The sequence below is a fragment of the Budorcas taxicolor genome, chromosome 3, assembly GCF_023091745.1.
Source record: "Budorcas taxicolor isolate Tak-1 chromosome 3, Takin1.1, whole genome shotgun sequence".
In the NCBI taxonomy this organism is placed as follows: Eukaryota; Metazoa; Chordata; class Mammalia; order Artiodactyla; family Bovidae; genus Budorcas; species Budorcas taxicolor.
In genome coordinates this window covers 56734989-56747769 of record NC_068912.1, presented here as the reverse complement: position 1 = coordinate 56747769, position 12781 = coordinate 56734989, and positions in this window count along the sequence as shown.

Sequence of the window (12781 nt, the reverse complement as noted above, 5' to 3'; positions counted from 1 at the left end):
AAAGATGAAAGGGCAAGCTCACCCAGGTTAACCTGTATAAGACCTCCCATAATAAACGGTTGTGAGCCAGAATGTTGTCTGGCTCCAACGTTGTCTGTTTTGGGGTTCCTTATTGTAGTCTGAGGCTTCCCAGGTGGCTCAGTAGTAAAGAATCCACCTGTCAAGCAGGAGATATGGGTTCCATTCCTGGGTCGGGAAGATCCCCTGAAGGAGGGAATGGCAACCCACTCCAGTATTCTTGCCTGGAGAATTCCATGGATAGAGAAGCCTGGCAGACTATAGTCTATGGGGTTGCGAAGAGTTGGACATGACTTAGCAACTATAACAACTATAGTCTATCTTAGATATTCCATTTTGGTAAATTCCTTTCTGAAATATCCTTGGGAGACAGGCAGTTCAATAAGAAGATAAAGGTCTCTGGATGTCTTGTGGAGTAAGGCACAAAGACTGCCCCGTCTAGTGAGTTTTTGTTCTCTGAATGAGATGAACAGGAGGGATGGTCCTCAAAATGATTACTAGAATGTCCAAATCAGGATATCCAGAAATATACCAGAAGGTCCAAAATTCCTATCCAGAGTAAGCGTTTTGCACCTGGGTCTTTCCTAGCCCAAGTTCCTCGTTCACTCCCAATACTGCACTGTGATGGAATTAATGGCAGCAGGGCTCCTTGCTCCCTGCCATGCAATATTTGTGCAGCTATGGCTTGAGGCAGTATCTGGGTACCTGCAGCTACTTGGAAATCCCTAGTGCTTTCCTCATCAGCTGAGATCCATAGCCTGTGGGCCCATGTAGACTCTTCCAGCTGTGTGGAGTAAACAAAAGCACCCACCTATTTCTCATGAATTTCATCTGCATTTTTTTTCCTCCTTTAAGCAAGAGCCCAATCCAAGGCTTACACCATAGCTCAAAGATCTTCCAGGAGCTCAGAACTGAGCCCCACCCTGCATAGCAAGGCTATTCCTTCCACAGGCTCTAGAGACAGGCAAAGCGGCAGATTGAGCCCTTAGGTGCAATGTGCTCTCTTCAACATGTTCTTTTTGAAAGAAGAAAACTGCTGTCCCTGTACAGAGCACCTCTGTGCTGGCACTCAGTGCTTTGCATGTGTGGTTTCATCCTATCGAAACTCCAAGGAAGATACTGCTATTAGCCCTGTTTTACAGATGAGGGACATGAGGCTCGCAGAGGTCCACTTTCCCACAGTCACACGACCGGGAGGTGGTGAAGGTAGGATTCAAATCCAGGTCTGACGGCAAATTTCCAGCCTCAACCATCGTGTGACACAGGCTGTGACAGATGGGACGGCAGGGGAGGGGCTCTGTTTTGAAAGTCTTGCCACATGTCTATTTCAGCCTCTTTCCTACAGTCTCACAGGGCTTGGCACCAGGAGAAGTGGGACCCTGGAGCTATGGCACAGCCCATGTGGGCTACAGCTGCGGTTGTAACTCAGCAAAGGCCGCCTCCACCGGGGAGGCTCGAAACTAGGAGCTGGGAGAAGCACGCTCAGCCCACTTTCGTGCTTTGAAATGCTTCCTCCGAGTTTCTGTTTCTTGATATCTCATACCCTGGTCAATAAATGGTAGTTTTTGTGTTGTTTTTTTTTTGACAATCACTTTCTCAATTTATTATTGTGTTCAAAATAATTTCTAGTTACAATAATAACAGATCAGTATTTGAAGTTAACCATGGCAGAGGGTTTCTATTAATCTGCTAGGTAATTTTTCATTTCATTTTTTATTTTTAACAACAAAAACATTTTGTATTGGGGCATAGCTAATTAACAATGTTGTGATAGTTTCAGGTGAACAGTGAAGGGACTCAGCCATACATATGCATGTATCCATTCTCCCCCAAACCCCAGTCCCATCCAGGCTGGGACAACATTGAGCACATAACATTGAGCAGAGTTCCATGTGCTCTACAATAGGTTTTTGTTGCTTATTAATTTTAAATATAGCAGTGTGTACATCATCTTCCCAACATCTTTAACTGTCCCTTCCCGCTCCCCTCCACCCCCACAACAATGATTTCATTTTCTAAGTTTGTGACTCTCTTTCTGTTTTGTAAGTCATTTGTAAATAAATGGTAGTTTTTTGTTCTTACTATTTAGTAGGAAGCAGATTCCCAGATTCAGTGTTAGGAAAATCACTGTAGGTGCTGTAGGTCTGCCTTTATTTTTTTTAAAGTGTTTTGTTTGTTTGTTTTTGGCTGTGCTGGGTCTTAGTTGCAGCACGAGGGATCTTTAGTTGTGGTGAAGGGAAAAAACAACTAGGCAAGACGGTGGTGGTCAGGCTCTCTCACCCCATGTCCTCTCATTCTCTCCGTATGTTTTGTAAATATGATGTACAGCTGAGATCATTTATAGCACTGGGCATATGGACCTGTCTAAGCACCACCTGAAAACTCCCTAATGTTGTGTTGCAGCATCAAACATTAGAGAATAAAGTATGTCTGCCTTGCTGCTGTGGAAAAAAAGAATGTCTGCAGTTCTTATGGCTCCAGCGTCCTCTTCCAGCTTCTTCCTATCTGCCTCCTAGCTTGTGCCTTTCCCACCCTGGATTCAGTGATCTGCAAGACGTGTGGCATGCTAACTCTCAGTTGTGACATGTGAGAATCTAGTTCCCCGACCAGGGATCAAACCTGGGCTCCCTGCATTGGGAGCGTTGATTCCTAGCCACGGGACCACCAAGGAAGTTCCTTGGTCTGCCTTTTAACGTGCAGGCTGGTCCCAGTCCTGGGTTCCTGGGCCAGCCTGGGGCCTCTTAAGAGTTCTTCTAGGTTCTCTGGTTCTGACTGGGACCCCAAGTGCAAACCTTGCCTTTGCCCAACAGCCATGATGGCAGGAGGTGGTCCAGGCTGCTCTGGGGAGGTGGGAGGTGGAAGTTGCTAAATCTTGCTCCAGTTGCTACTTGGAGCGAGCGTGGTCCATATCCAACCTGGGGACCCAGCAAAGTCTGGTTGTCCCAGCGTCTCTGCCCCCTCCCACACTCTCTCCCTTTACATACCCAGGGCCTTTCTGCAAAGATGGGTGTGGAGATATCCAGGGCTAGTGAGCCTAGCCCTCTCAGAGTGGGCAGAGCTGGAAATCTGCAGTGCATACAAGTCCTGAAGCCAAAGGACTAAAACCTCTTCTTTGTGGGAGTCTGGCACCATGGGGAAGGGAGGGGGCACCTTGGCAAGTGTGCCAAGAATTCACTTGGTAGATGGTACCTGCTCTGAACTCTCCAGAGATCTGAGAATCTGGTTATATCCCCTATTACAGCTTCTCCCATGCCACTGTGCAGTTCACCCCCTCACCCCAACTCCAACATTTCCTTTGTGTATCAGGGAGGTTTTCCAGCGCCTCCCCGGCTGACAGATCAGCCATATGAGTCAGCCTGCGCCTCCCATTTAGTCACTTAGGCCCCTGGAGTCCGGGTGGCCCAGGCCTAATGCCAAACCCACTACTACTAATAGCAATACAATTATAATGGCTTTTATTCTTAAATTTCCTTTCTTCCAGGAGCCTCAAGTTCTTTCACAAATGCAAGAATTTTGCTGCAGGCCAAAAAATAGAAACTGAGAGAAAACATGCACCTTATTCCAATTCTATTTCTCCTTCAAGGCTTTGTATAGTTGCTTTGAAGGTGGATGTTAAAAATTTATAAACTTGAGTGGGTGGGGAGGGTATGGATGGGGAAAGGAAACCTGAGGCTTCTCATGGCCTCAGACCCCACCTGCTTTTCCATCTTCTCTTTCTAGGGCTTGGCAGCTCCAAGACCTTGGAACTCCATGTGGACGGTCTAGCGGGCTTGGTCTTGGGAGAGGAGATGAAGTTCAGTGTGATCATGTTTGCCTCTGGTGCCTCCAGGGCCCAGCTTATTGTTGTGCGGCTTAAGACAAGTAAAGAACTAGGAGCCAGACAACATCACTTCCAGTCCTAACTACCCCTCTTTCTCACCGGGGCAGGGGGTGTGGGTGGTTCGGGCAACACTTACCAGGTTTTGTTTCTTGTCTGTTGGTTTGGGGGAGAATACTAGCTAACTGTCAAGATTTGATCTGGTTCAAACTTATTCTCTACATCAATGACAAAACTGTCTTCCACAATTTGCTCCTTCCCTCAAAATATCTCAGCACTTCCTGCCACTGTGGGAAGGGGTTTCAGCTTCTGTAAAGAAGCATGTAGGACCTTCTACTACATGTCTGCTATGAGCCTCTTTCTCAGCCTTGTTTAACTCTGGCGCTCTCTCATAACCTGGGCACACGAGACCACTCAAACACACTTTCATGTTTTTGACCAGTTTCTTTTCTTCTTAATTCTATATGGAAATCCTTCTCACCATTCAAGGCCTGGATCAAATAGCATTCCTGGGGGTTAGCATTGATTCTTCCTGCCACTATACCTGCACAACCCACTGGTTGTGCCTGTTTAGTAACAGTGATATGTGAAGCACACACTTTGGAATGAGACAGACCTGTTGTGTTGAGGGAGGAAAGGAAGAGGCAGAGCTGACTCCATCCTGAAAAAGAAGGAAACTCCATCTTGCACTTTCAGTGAGCTTTGGACTGTGTGCCTGGTAGCAATGGGGATAACATACCCATGGCTGAACTGGCCTCCTGGAATGATAAACACCAGATTCCATACCAAGATTTCCCATCGCCAGAAAGAATGTAATAATCTCCTTGTAGTCGGTCACCTTTGTAATCTTTATGGCTCCCATTGGTGTAGGCTACAATGTATAACCAGCTGACCCTTCTGATTATGAATCATGGCTGTAACCTGACTGTATCTCCCTTTAACACTTTCCAGGCTAGGTTTAAGGAATTTGGGGATGTAGGCTTGAGCAGTGGAGAAGGAAATTGCAACCCACTCCAGTATTCTTGCCTGGAGAATCCCAGGGACAGAGGAGCCTAGTGGGCTGCCAACTATGGGGTTGCACAGAGTCAAACACAACTGAAGCAACTTAGCAGCAGCAGCAGCAGGCTTGAGCAGTACCTTTAGGTATATAGTTCAGTTCAGTGGCTCAGTCAGGCCTACTCTTTGTGACACCATGAACCACAGCACACGAGGCCTCCCTATCCATCACCAACTGCTGGAGTCTACCCAAACCCATGCAAATGGAAATCACAAGAAAGCTGGAGTAGCAATACTCATACCAGACAAAATGGACGTCAAAAGAAAGACTGTGATAAGAGACAAAGAAGGACACTCAGTTCAGTTGCTCAGTCGTGTCCAACTCTTTGTGACCCCATGAACTGCAGCACACCATCACCAACTCCCGGAGTCCACCCAAACCCATGTTCATTGAGTCGGTGATGGTATGCAACCATCTCATCCTCTGTCTTCCCCTTCTCCTCCTGCCCTCAATCTTTCTCAGCATCATGGTCTATTCAAATGAGTCAGCTCTTCACATGAGGTGGCCAAAATATTGGAGTTTCACCTTCAACATCAGTCCTTCCAATAAACACCCAGGACTGACCTCCTTCAGGATGGACTGATTGGATCTCCTTGCAGTCCAAGAGACTCTCAAGAGTCTTCTCCAACACCACAGTTCAAAAGCATCAATTCTTTGATGCTCAGCTTTCTTTATAGTCCAACTCTCACATCCATACATGACTACTGGAAAAACCATAGCCTTGACTAGACAGACCTTTGTTGACAAAGTAATGTCTCTGCTTTTGAATATGCTGTCTAGGTTGGTCATAACTTTCCTTCCAAGGAGTAAGTGTCTTTTAATTTCATGGCTGCAGTCACCATCTGCAGTGATTTTGGAGCCCAAAAAAATAAAGTCAGCCACTGTTTCCACTGTTTCCCCATCTATTTGCCATGAAGTGATGGGACCAGATGCCATGATCTTCGTTTTCTGAATGTTGAACTTTAAGCCAACTTTTTCACTCTCCTCTTTCACTTTCATCAAGAGGCTCTTTAGTTCTTCTTCACTTTCTGCCATAAGGGTGGTGTCATCTGCATATTTGAGGTTATTGATATTTCTCCCAGCAATCTTGATTCCAGCTTGTGCTTCTTCCAGCCCAGTGTTTTTCATGATGTACTCGGCATATAAGTTAAATAAGCAGGGTGACGATATACAGCCTTGAGGTACTTCTTTTCCTGTTTGGAACCAGTCTGTTGTTCCATGTCCAGTTCTAACTGTTGCTTCCTGACCTGCATACAGGTTTCTCAAGAGGCAGGTCAGGTGGTCTGGTATTCCCATCTCTTTCAGAAGTTTCCACAGTTTATTGTGATCCACACAGTCAAAGGCTTTGGCATAGTCAATAAAACAGAAATAGATATTTTTCTGGAACTCTCTTGCTTTTTCGACGACCCAGTGGATGTTGGCAATTTGATCTCTGGTTCCTCTGACTTTTCTAAAACCAGCTTGAACATCTGGAAGTTCATGGTTCATGTATTGCTGAAGCCTGGCTTGGAGAATTTTGAGCATTACTTTACTAGTGTGTGAGATGAGTGCAATTGTGCGGTAGTTTGAGCATTCTTTGGCATTGCCTTTCTTTAGAATTGGAATGAAAACTGACCTTTTCCAGTTCTGTGGCCACTGCTGAGTTTTCCAAATTTGCTGACATATTGACATATTGCTGACATTTGCTGCAGCACTTTCACAGCATCATCTTTTAGGATTTGAAATACTTTAACTGGAATTCCATCACCTCCACTAGCTTTGTTCATAGTGATGCTTCCTAAGGTCCACTTGACTTCACATTCCAGGATGTGTGGCTCTAGGTGAGTGTGAGTGATCACACCGTCGTGATTATCTGGGCCATGAAGATCTTTTTTGTACAGTTCTTCTGTGTATTCTTGCCACCTCTTCTTAAGGTTTTCACAAAAGTCAGTCGGGATCCTTGGCTAAGAGCAAGCTCTGCCTTGTAATAAACTTTACTCCACTATTTGCCTTGTCATTCTGAGTGAGTTTGTTTCCCAGAACGTGTGGCTACAACAGTGTGACTTTTGGAAAATCATAAATCATTAAGTTTCCTTGTGCTACAAAGAATAAAACCAAAGCCTACCTTAACTGGCGGGCTGCAGTCCATGGGGTCCCAAAGAGCCGGACACGAGCAAGTGAGCAACAGGAGCAAACTTCCCTTACAGTAGTGCTGTGAGGGCTGAACGAAGTCATGTCTCTAGAATCACTGGGAGGAGAAAATCGTGGGTGAACTGAAGGCCTGATGTTTCCTAATGTTGCGTTCCAGGTGCTGTCAGCCTGCCCGTGTTGCCCACTGAGTGGTCAGCTCAGTCAGGCCTTGCTGGCCATCTCGGCCCTGAGGCCATGCAACTCCAACATTGCGTCTCGTGCACAGTGGGCGTTCAGCAGACATTTCAGACACTGATAAAGCACTTGATTTCTTTGTTCCTCAGTTTCTCTCTCTAACCAATAGTGACAATGAGTAACCAAAAAGAACATTCTAGACTCTGAAGAAAACCTCCCGAAGCACTCCTCCCAGGACGGAGCCTGTTGTTAATTGGAAAATAAATGGCTCTCAGCTGAACAGACTTCTCCTTTCATGGGGCCCCCTGCAAGGCAGTGGCTGTTGGGGAGAGAGTTACACCTCCTTTGAGGATAATAATGACTGCCCCAAACTCCTTTGGAAGAATGTTGGAAGATAAATGAGATAATCCACCTGACAGCTTTGTGAGCTCTTATGAAAAAGATACCCTTGAAATATAGGATACAGGTGTGTCTGGCTTTGGTTTGTGAATTGGGGGGATTTTATGAAAATCTGCACCTACAAAACAGACAAATTAAGGGGTGAAAATTAGCATCACAAACAGCCTCTTGGCTTAAAAGACTCACAGCAGGATCCCTTTAAATAGCCAGCTCCCCTAGTGTATTTAAAATATGACTCAATTTGTAAAGAATTTGATTTACATATACCCAGTGAGGAACGCGTCTACGCACAGAAGGGGAGGCACATATGTTTTTTGTAATAAAGATTGATAACTGTGGGGCTTTAAAAATATAAAATATTTCTTTCTTCTCATGATCTTTAATCATGCAGTTAACACTTACATGGCTAGGAAGCTGCTCTGAAATCTGCAGATGTGGCTGTGGAGGTTGGGACAGACTCTTTGGAGCATGCTTCCCGGGGAGAGCAGGTGGGGACGGGCTCAGCTGATGCCAATGGAAATAGAGTGAGAACTGGCTGGAGCTCACATCTGAATGTGACATGCTGTTCCTAATTGGGTTAAAGGCTTCCCAACTTAATAGAAGATTAGAAAAATCACCAAACAATGAATCTTTAATGTCTGAAAAAGTAAAAATCAGCCTTATGTAGAGGAGGGATCATATATAGCAGATGCAGAAGCCAGTAGGTATGAGTGAGCTCATTGTTCAAATGTCTTCTTTTGGAGAGAGAGAGAGAGAGCACGCGCACGCGAGAGTGAGTGAGTGTGTGTGTGTGCGCGCGCACGCGCGCGTGCATTCGTTCCAGCCTATGCTTGGCAGGGTTGAGTGAAGTATGTTAGTGGGAATAATGACCTCCCAAAGATGTCCATGCCCTAACCCCCAGTGCCTGTGAATGTGTGATGCTACATAGCAAGGGAGAATTAAGATTGCAGATGGAATTAAGGTTGCTTATCACTTGACCTTAAAATCAAGAGATTAGCCTGAATTAGTCAGGTGGGCCCAGTGTAATCACAAGACTTCTTAAAAGATGGAAGAGGAAGAAAAATCATTGTCAGGGGATGCAATGTGAAAAAAACCTCAACTTGCTGTTTCTGGATTTGTCAGAAGGGGGCCAAAGAATATGAGCAGCCTCTAGAGGCTAAAAAGGCGAGAAAATGGATTCCAGAGAGAAACGCAGCTTTGACGACACCTTGATTTTAGCCCAGTGAGACCTGCTTCAGCCATCTGACTTCAAGAACTGTAAAATTATAAATCTCTGTTATGTCACTGTGTTCGTGGTAATTAGATTCAGCAGCCATAGAGGACTAATATGGGGGTGGGAAGGGACTGGGATAGGGTGGTTCTCTAGCTCACTGGGCCCCTCCTGCTGAGGAGGTAGGAGATGTACAAAACCTCTGAGTGATTTTGTGAACTTAGACAAAACGTTCAGTGGCTACAAGTCCCTGTGCCTAGTACCACATTCTACCCAAGAGGTAAGAGGCAGGGGGAAATGGGAACACTCTGGGCTGGCCCTTGAATCATCCTGTGCTCCACAGAAGCAGGGAAAAGACCTAGACTTCCTTCTGCTGCTGCTGACTCTTCCAGTTAACTTCCTATTTGCAGACCAGCCCTTTAAAGCCGATGGCACATACATGAACAAGTCCAAGTTCTTCCTTTGTTTCTAGGCCCTTCTTGACCTCAGACTCTTCCTCTCCAAACAGAGCCCGGGTTCTAGTACACTAACCCTCTCAGAACTCCTCATGTCTCTCAACCCCATCTTTCCTCCCAGAGCAGGCAGGTGTGGCTGGCTGGCCTAACAGCCTAGGAAGCTCATTCCTAGTGGAGGGACAGCGAACACCAGTCTGCCTTTGAGATCTGCTGAACCACAAGGAGACTGCACTTCACTCTGTGCGTGCCTCCCCCCTCAACCCCTATGGCAAATGAACTTCAGTGGCTCCATTACTGAGCATCTGACTGGTGGTTGGGTGGGGAAGGGGAGTAAGATCAACTCAAAGAAAAAGGAGTAGGAAGACTCCTTTGGTTATAAACTCAGCTGCATCACCCCAGCCAGCTTTTCCAGCAATAGAGCTGATGTTTTGATCCCTCAACTGGTTCTAAACCTACCAGGCAGAAGGGTACAATTAATTGACCCCAACACTTGCTCATGAGCAGAGTCTCTTTGAGAGACTCAGAGTTCTGAATTCCAACATCATCTCATGGGGAGAGAAATATGAGGGTGAATCTCTGCTCATTACCAAGTGTGTGATGTGCAGCGAATTAACTTCTCTTTCATTTTCTTCGTCTCTAGAATATAGTTTATAATAGAGCCTGGCTCACGGAATTGTAAGGATTAAATGAGATGATCCTGTAATAGTCACTAGTTTATAGGAATGGTAGGAGAAAGCAACTACTACTGTTACCATTAATTTTGTTGTTATAAAAGGATGGTAAAACAGACCCTTTCTGTGATAGTTTCAACTTAAGGGTCAATTTCTTCAGTTTTTCGTAGTGAGGTGCTGGCCACCAAAGCAGAACGTGCAAAGATGACCCAGAACTGGTGCTCCAACAGGTCCCAAAGACCAGAGGAGTTGCATGGAAGGGTGGCCTGGAGTTGTCTTCCAGGACTAAGAGGAACTTCTGGAGAATCAGTGGGACCCGATAAGAGAATGGGTGGGGAAGGGTCTGCAGAGCATCAGAGGCTGGAGGTGTCCATAAGCATCTGGGCAGAGGAGGACTCAGGGTCTGGGTTAGCAGAACTTCAGGAGAGGACCAAGCTGTGAAGTCTGCCAAAGCCAGAACCCCTCTCTCTACCTCCAATCTTGAAGTTACATCCAGCTTGGGAAAGAAATTACAGAACCACCCTCACCCTCGGTCACAGATGACCACGCCCAACCCAGGGGCAGTTCCCCTCCTAACCCCTTCCTGCCTGCCCATCTTTCACTCTCAAAGAGCCCTTGACCCCTTAGCCCCACCTCCACCCCATCTCCCAACACTGGAAGCAGGAGGGGAGAAGTGAGTTGGTGTTTTCAATTGTTAGGTGGAACTGGACATGTTGATTCCTGGACTGTGTCTCTTCCTGTGATTAGAAGTGACCAGAAACTTATCTCAGCTGAAAGGAAAAGCTCTAGGGCGCCTGAGATTTCACAGGGATGCAGGGGACAATAGCCCATAGTGTTGGCCTAAATAGGTAGCAAGGCAGGAACAAATACAAGTATTTTCTAATGACACTCTGTATTTCTTACTTGTTAAAGATACTGATAATGTTATTCATACTGTCCTCTTCACTGTTTTTTATTTCTAGCTCCATGGACAGCCAGACAAGCTCTTTTCAATGAGAGCTTCCACCTCCTACATTGTTCAAGCTCCTACCTTAAAAAAAAATACGTATTTATTTATTTTTGGCTGCACTGGATTTTTGTTGCTGTGGGAGGGCTTCCTCTAGTTGCCAAGAGCAGGAGCTGCTCTCTCGTTGCGGTGCACCGGCTTCTCGTTGCGGTGCACTGGCTTCTCGTTGCGGTGCACCGGCTTCTCGTTGCGGTGCACTGGCTTCTCGTTGCGGTGGCTTCTCTTGCTGGGGAGCACAGGCTCTAAGCTTGTGGGCTTCAGGAGTTGCAGCCTATGGGCTCAGTAGCTGTGGTGCATCAGCTCAGTTGACCGGAGGCATGTGGGATCCTCCCGGATCAGGGGTTGAATCTGTATCTCCTGCACTGGCAGGTGGACTCCTAATCACTGGACCACCAGCAAAGCCCCGAAGCTCCTACTTGGTGAACTTCCTTGCATCTCATGAAAACGCTTAGGAATTATTCCAAACTGCCAATTTCAGGCCTCAACTAGAGGCTGAAGCTGCTGGAGGTCCTGCTCCAAAAGGCCAAGAGAAGAAGGAGAAAGGAAAAGGAAGAGTTCAAAACCAAACCAAACCACAAAATAGCAGCTCTTCCTGTGGAAATGTAGTGCTTTCCCCCTTATTTTAATAATATAATTATCAAGGTTATCCAAATATTCATTACTGGAGTCCCTGTAGTTAGAAGATTGTGGAGGCACATGAAAGCCATAACACAAAAATATTTGTTCATGGACATCCACCATAAATTCCACGAAGCCCTTTTTGGTTCAGTCTTCTGATGACTGGGATATCATAAACATCTGACAGGACAATGCAAGCTATGCAAATGTATTTCAAAGTCAAATTTCAAATCTTGCAAAAGATCAAGAAGAATGAAGTTGGAAAATTGCTCAAATCATAGCAACGAAAAATAGGGGCATGAGGTGTACCAGTTAACAACAGCAAAAATTAAGAGTCAGCAGAGATAGTGACCCCAGAGACACTTCAAAGGGAAACATACACCTATCAACCATTATGAGAAGCCTTTGGGAAAACTCATGAACACTTGCATATTTTTGTATAAATGTCCCTTCAAGTAAGATTGGCCACAAAAGTAAAATACAAAGCCAAGAAGGCAGTGCTATTGTACAAGTATTTTGAAATTTTTTCCCCAAAATGAATGGCTCGTTTTTTTCAGTCTAAGATTGTGTATTTGTAATTATAACTGAAATTGCCTTCAGTATAAGATTTTAAAAGCTTAATTTCATAATTTTGAGTTTTATTTTTCAAGTTCAAGCCCCAAACAACCCTTTCCCCCACCTGTTTGTTGTGAATGTTCTCTCTTAAGTAGTTTCCTATTAAGAGGTTGTCCCAGAGTTATACAGTAATGAAGACTTTCTGCTCCTAAAACCCCAGTCTGAAGTACATTCTTTGCATCTGGAGAGCTTCTCTGAGGTCAGAACCAAGGGAGACACTTGACTGACTCCTGCATGACCCAGAGAGTCACTATGGGGAGTCTCAGGAATCCCCACTATGAGATTTTAAGTGACACGCACAAAACGTATATCCCTTGTATTAATATTATTATTTTTTAATGTCTGTTATTTGCATCTTCTCTGCCTGGAAACCAAACTTCCTCCCTGTTCAGTGAAATACCAGGTGCTGGTCTTCCCCGCTGGAGGCCCCTTCCTGGCCTCCCAGCCCCTGACCAGCCTTAGCCTTGAAGGCCTCTGAGGCAGAAGGAGGATTCCAGCCCCAAAGAAATGACGAAACACCGGACGCCCAGCTTTCCAGCCTCTGAGTGTTGCAGGAGGTGGGCATGGGGGAGGGGTTGCTTCCAGACTTTCTTGGTGGAGGGTGGGAAGAG